We start from the raw sequence: 6,161 nt of genomic DNA on the forward strand, positions 1-6,161 counted from the left end.
GATCTAGGTTCCCTCTTTTTTTTCTTCTTCTAGGTTCCCTCTTGAAAGCTTGTAAGCCATGCTATGCCATTTTTGCACAGTATTTGTCCTTTTGTGACTGAGTTATTTTGCTTAGCATGTTTTCATACTTCGTCCATATTGTGGCATGCATAAGGACTTCAATTCTCTTCATGACTGTGCAATATTCCATTGTATGTATGTACCATGCTTTGTTGATATATTCATCTGTTGATAGACATTTTGGTTGCTTCAATCTTTTGGCCATTGTGAATAGTATTGCAGTGACCACTGGTGTACAGGTTTCTGTTTGCATTCCTTTATTCATTTCTTCTGGGTATACCTAGGATTGGAATTTCTGAGTCACATGATAGTCCAACTTTTAGAGGAATCACTAAACTGTTTTCTATAGTAACTGCACCATATTACATTCCCAGAAACAATGGATGAGGATCCTTTTGTTTTCTGGTTTTTTGATCATTGCTATTCTTTTTTTTCTCCCTCTAACTTTTATTTATTTTGTTGTTGGTAATATACACAGCTAAGCACACACCAATTGATCAGTATCTACAAGGACAATTTAGTGACATTGTTGACATTCTTTGAGTTGTGCAACCATTCTCACCCTCCTTTTCTGAGCTGTTCCTCCCTTATTAACAAAAACTAACTGGGCTGTAAGCTCCCTATTTAATCTTTTGAGATGCTATTATCAATTTGATCCTGTATAGATAGTTCTTAAAAGAGCATAATGCTGAAGGCAGACCTTTTTTTAACTCTAGTTAAGCTAAATTATTGTTTGTTTTAAAGATGACTTTAAGAGACATTTTTGGTTTGTGGCTTAAAGATTGTCTCAGGGCAATAGTTTCAGGGATTTGTCACCCTCCATGGCTCCAGAAAGTCTAGCCCATGAGAATTTGGAATTCTGTTCTGCATTTTTTCTCTTTTGATCAATCTGATTATAGCCTTGGAAACCCTGAAGGGAAGTTCTACTCTGTCCCATAGAACAACTAAATTGGAATGAACTCGATAGTAGTGGGTTTGGCTTTGGAATGTTTGTGTGGATATACAACATTTTACTAATCCACTAATTTATTGATCGATACTGGGTTGCTTCCACTTGCTGAGTATTGTCAATAATACTGCTATAATAATATCTGTTTGAATCTCTTTTCAAGTCTTTTGGATATATATCAAGGAGTAGAATTGCTGTGTCACATGATATTCTATTTTTACCTTTTTGAGATAACGTCAAATTGTTTCCATAGCTGCTGCATCATTTTGTATTTCCATCAGCAATGCTGAGGGTTCCATCCTTGTCAACACTTATTATTCTCCATTTTAAAAAACGATTGTTGTTGTTGTTGTTAAGTGCCGTCGAGTCGGTTCCGACCCATAGAGACCCTGTACAGGGTTTCCGAGGGTGTAAATCTTTACAGGAGTAGAAAGCCTCATCTTTCTCCCGCAGAGCGACTGGTAGTTTCGAACCGCTGACCTTAAGGTTTGCAGCCCGATTCGTAACCACTACGCTACCAGATAGTCATTATAATAGGTGGGAAGTGATATTTCATTGAGTTTATTATTTTTTTCCCCTCAGAAATACTTGGAAAGTTTTATTTAAATGTTTTGAGTTCCCTTATAACCATCACCAAAAGAGAAAAATTTTTGCTGTTCCAAACAGGAGAGTGGCTTCAGAGAGGAACTGGCATGGTGTTGGGAGCTGGGAATTGTCTGCCTGGGCCACCCTGGGGTTGGGGGCCAGTCCCTTGGATCCCAAATGGCCTCAGAGTGAATGAGTGAGCAAACTTCATTTGAAGAGAGGGACTTGGTCTCCCTTGCAGCAGGACTGGGCTTGAGGGCAGGGGCCTAAGCATGGTGGGGCCTGGTGGGCTCCAGGGGTAAGGAAAAAGGGGATAGGTACATCAGATCCAGAATGTTCCATGGAGGCTTCAGGGCCTCTGGGTCTGGGGAAGTATGTTTGCTAGAAAAATAAGATGCTTTGAGAATTCTGCAGTCTGTGCTGTCTGCTTGCCAGAGAGAAACCTACCCTGTTGACCAAAGAAGCAATGGGGAGGGAGAGGAGGCTGGGGACCAGGAGTTGGTCTGGCCCTGGTGGAGGATTCCAGGGAGGAGCCAGGCAGGCCGCAGGCTTTGGTTTCCTGAGTTCCTGCGTGAGAGTCTGCCTACTGCCACTTGAGGTGCAGGCTGCCAGGCAAGAGGGCAATGCTGGGAGAGGGAGGCTGGCTATCTGTCATGGGCTGATGTGTGCCCAGGCCTTGGGCCCTCAGAACAGCAGGGCCAGCAAGAGCAGCAGGGGCTTGGAGAGGGGCTGCCCGCTGGGCTATCCAAGGCACAGTGGTTGCAGTTGGCACTGATGCAGGCCACATAAGCCATCATGTGGGGAATGTAGTTCTGCTCATGGACGCTGTGGAGCAGGTGTACCATGGGGCCTTTGGCGAAGACTGCTATGTCCTCCCCACCGTGGTTCTCATGGTGCAGGGGCATAGCCGACTAGCCTGGTAGTTGTTGTGAGCGTAGTCCACCTTGGAGTCGTTCTCCCGTTCGCCAGCCACCACTTTGTAGCCAGGCCTGTTGCAATACAGGACAGAAGTGAAGGGCTTCTTGTCTGTGTCACTCAACAGGGGGGCCAGACCAAAAATGGAGTTGTCACGGGGGTGTAGCCACTGAAGGTGAAGCCATGGGAGTGGTCAGCAGTGACTACGGTCAGTGTGTCTTTCAGCGAGGTCCTGGTGCCCGCCTGGCCGGTAGCTTGGTCCATCTCCACCGCCTCATGCAGGACCTGCTTGGCTTTGTCCTCAGGGTGCACATGGTCAATCCTGCCTCCTTCCACCTGCAAGAAGTCTCTGGGGTTCTTATTCAGGATCTTGATGGCCACTTCCACCATTTCCGAGAGTAATGGGTCAGTCACATTGTTCCTGTTCAGCTCATACTGCATGTCTCCCGGCTCAAAGAGACCTAAGAGGTAGTCCACGGCATGGATGTTGAGGCTCAGGATTTCGGTGCGATTCCAGATGTAGTGGGCATGCTTGTGCCTCAGTTTGAAGCTCTTCCAGGTGTTGATGAGGTTCAGGCCATCTAGCCTCGTGCCCTGGGACTTCTCATCCATCTCATACTCTGCCAGCTGCCTCCCATGATCACCTCAATATCCTTGATGCTATGCATGTGCTGGTAGGCAATATCCTTGCAGCCCTGGCTCAGGGCCTCTGAGGGCATCTCGTTGTCAGAGTACCAGTCTCTGTCGGCAGAGTGGGCGTAGGTTGCACTGGGAGTAGCATGGTTCACTTGGGTGGTGGTCACGACGCCCACAGACTTGCCTGCGTCCTTGGCCCAGCGCAGGATGGAGGTGACCTCATTTCCCTGAGTGGTGTTGCACTGGGAGCACTCAGTCACTGCGCTCACCCCCACAGGCATTTACCCCACACAGGTAGGCCATGGCAGTGCTTGCACTGTCAGGGACCTGAGCGTTGGTGTTCTATGTCTTGGAAAGGGGAACTTATCCATCTCCAGCCTGGTCTTCTCCCCTGGCTTGTGGTGGAGCTGACCCTTGAGGATTCAGGTGGCTCTCCCTGTGGAAACGCCCATCCCATCTCCCAAGAACATGGTGATGTTCTTAGCCATGTTGGTGTTGAGATTCTGAAGTTCTAGGCATTTTTCAGGGTCTGCTGAGCCTGGACTTACCAGTAATTGGGGTCTTTATCTTTCTCTGGCACTAAAGAGTTGTAAGGCAGGTGCCAAGGGCTAGTACTAAGAGCAATGAAATCATGGTACACCCTAAGACCTGATTCCTCTCTGGAGTCCAGGGATGTGGTCGATGTGGGTGAGTTGGCAGTGGTCAGATGTTAATTGACGTTCTAATCTTGAGCAGAGTTCACTGGCGAGGATCTATCCCAGTATAAGTGGCATGTGATTAAGGTGCAGTACTCAAGGCAAGGACAGGCAGGAGAGCAAGGCTCTGAGTTTATTTTATTTTATTTATTTTTTATTGGTGCAGTATCTCTGTATTCTTCTCATTTTATTTATTTATTTATTAAGTTTTTATTGTGAAAAAATATGGAACGCTTCACGAATTTACATTTCATCCTTGCTCAGGGGCCATGCTAATCTCTGTATTGTTCCAATTTTAGTACATGTGCTGCCGAAGTGAGTACCTCATTGAGTTTTTTTATACATTTCCCTGCTGGCTAATGATGTTGAACATCTTTGGTATGCCTATTCGTCTTGGAGAAATACCTATTCAAGTTCTTTTCCCGTTTTTTAATTGGGTTGGTTTTTGTTGTTGTTATTGAACTATAAGAATTTTTCTATGTTCTAGATATTAAGCCCTTATCAGATAAATCGTTGTCAAATAGCTTCCCCTCTTCTGTAGATTGTCTTTTCAATTTTTTGGTAAAGTCCTTTGAAGCACAAATTAAAAAATTTTTAAATGAAATCCAATTTATCTATTTTGTCTTTCGTTGCTCCTACTTTTTGTGTCATATCTGAGTCTGTAGTCAAAAACTAGATTCTGAAAGGAAGAAAATAGGGAGAGACACAGGGGTGAACGTAATAGTTAAAAAATAAATAGATTTGACCACTCTTCAGGTCTGGAAAGGAACTCACCCTTTTAACCCAATTTTCAGCCAAGCATTAGATAGGTTTATAGGCAGGAGCAACAACACTAGTAAGTTATGTTCACCATGAAATGGTCAATCATTCAAAATAGATAGTACTCATTCGACCTAGCCTCGATGACTTGATGACCAGAACTTGACTAGAGGAAGATTTTAAAAAAACAGTTTTCAATACAGGAAACAAGTGTAAAATGCTATAGTTGATGAACTTGACCTATACTCACGGAGGTAGTAGCTCTAAATACCAACAGAGAGGGAAGGAGTCTTCACAACAAGTATCAATGCTATCCCCTCTGTACACAGGATAGATAGGGATGGGCAACTTAGACACTGGCTACCTAAAATGAGGGGCGATAAAGGCACAAAGTGACTAGCTTACAAGTTTTCAAAAGGTAGTTTAGTTTCAGAGTGTTCAGGGGAAGGAAGAATCCCTATTAAATATTTTCATCTGTCTAGAAGGGTCTGGTGAAAGGAGATAGGGATAAGATTCTGATGATTCAATAGTGAATTATTATTATTACTAATGGTGATTGTCACAACCGTAAAGGTAGAAGTTTTGTAACAAAAAGGGGGGAGTAATAGAACAAACAAGATGGCGGATTGGGCGGAAGTGCAGTAAGGAGCTCTGCCAGCAACAACATAGAATACCCAACCAAGCAGGCTCAGGGGATGGTCCCAGAACTCTGAACCACATATAAAGGAATATTTTGAAGGTTGGAAAGCTTACAGCTGGGAGAATTTGTGGCAGAAGCAAGAAATCCATTGCTTTCTAGTTCGGAATGCTCAGCTGCTCCAGGAGATGCCATCTTGGGTGAGACCAAGCAGGGGAAAGATCAGAGCAGCCACAGATGCCTGGCAGAACCACAGAGATAAAGGTGTGGACATTCTTTTCCTTTGAATCTGTTCGTTGGTCCCTTGCTATCTGAGCACTGCCATTCTGGTGACTATAGGGATCCCTGAGCTAGTGGACACCCCAGACCCACCCTCGGAGGGTTCTACTACACATGTGCACAGATCTCCTCAAAATTTAAAGAGACAGTTTCCAATTAAAACCAAATGGCCACAGCCAGCCCTGAACTGTTTACAACTAGAAAAAAAGGCCTGAATGGGGATTATGGAGAAGGACAAGCAGACAGAAAAAAGGAAATAGTCCAAAAATTAAATCCTAAGTTACGTCAAAAAGACCAACAGTGGCATCTTGTAATTTCTTAAGAAGAAGAGTGAAAAGGGAAGCCCATTTCCTGATCACATCTACCTGGAGGCAATCAGAAAGCATTAAAAAAAAAAAAAAAAAGCATAAAAAATACCAAAATACATACTCATCTAAGTATTAAGGCCACAGATAACCCCTGAAGGTGCCCCAAAAAACAGAAGCAGACAACCATATCTGCACATGTCCAGAAACAAGATAAAGTGACTGAGGCAAATGAGCTGGAAGTAGACTTACACTCCATACTGGAAGATGGGTAGGCTTTGGAAATGCCTGAGAAGGAATTCCTAAAAATGATTATAAAAGGTATCAAAACACTATACAAT

General features: G+C 44.1%; 1 pseudogene; it reads right to left on the reverse strand.

The window, feature by feature from the left end:
- Positions 1-2,238: 2,238 nt before the first annotated feature.
- LOC102811211 lies at positions 2,239-3,778 on the reverse strand (annotated as a pseudogene).
- Positions 3,779-6,161: the final 2,383 nt, after the last annotated feature.

This window comes from Chrysochloris asiatica, unplaced genomic scaffold, assembly GCF_000296735.1.
Source record: "Chrysochloris asiatica unplaced genomic scaffold, ChrAsi1.0 scaffold00340, whole genome shotgun sequence".
In the NCBI taxonomy this organism is placed as follows: domain Eukaryota; kingdom Metazoa; phylum Chordata; class Mammalia; order Afrosoricida; family Chrysochloridae; genus Chrysochloris; species Chrysochloris asiatica.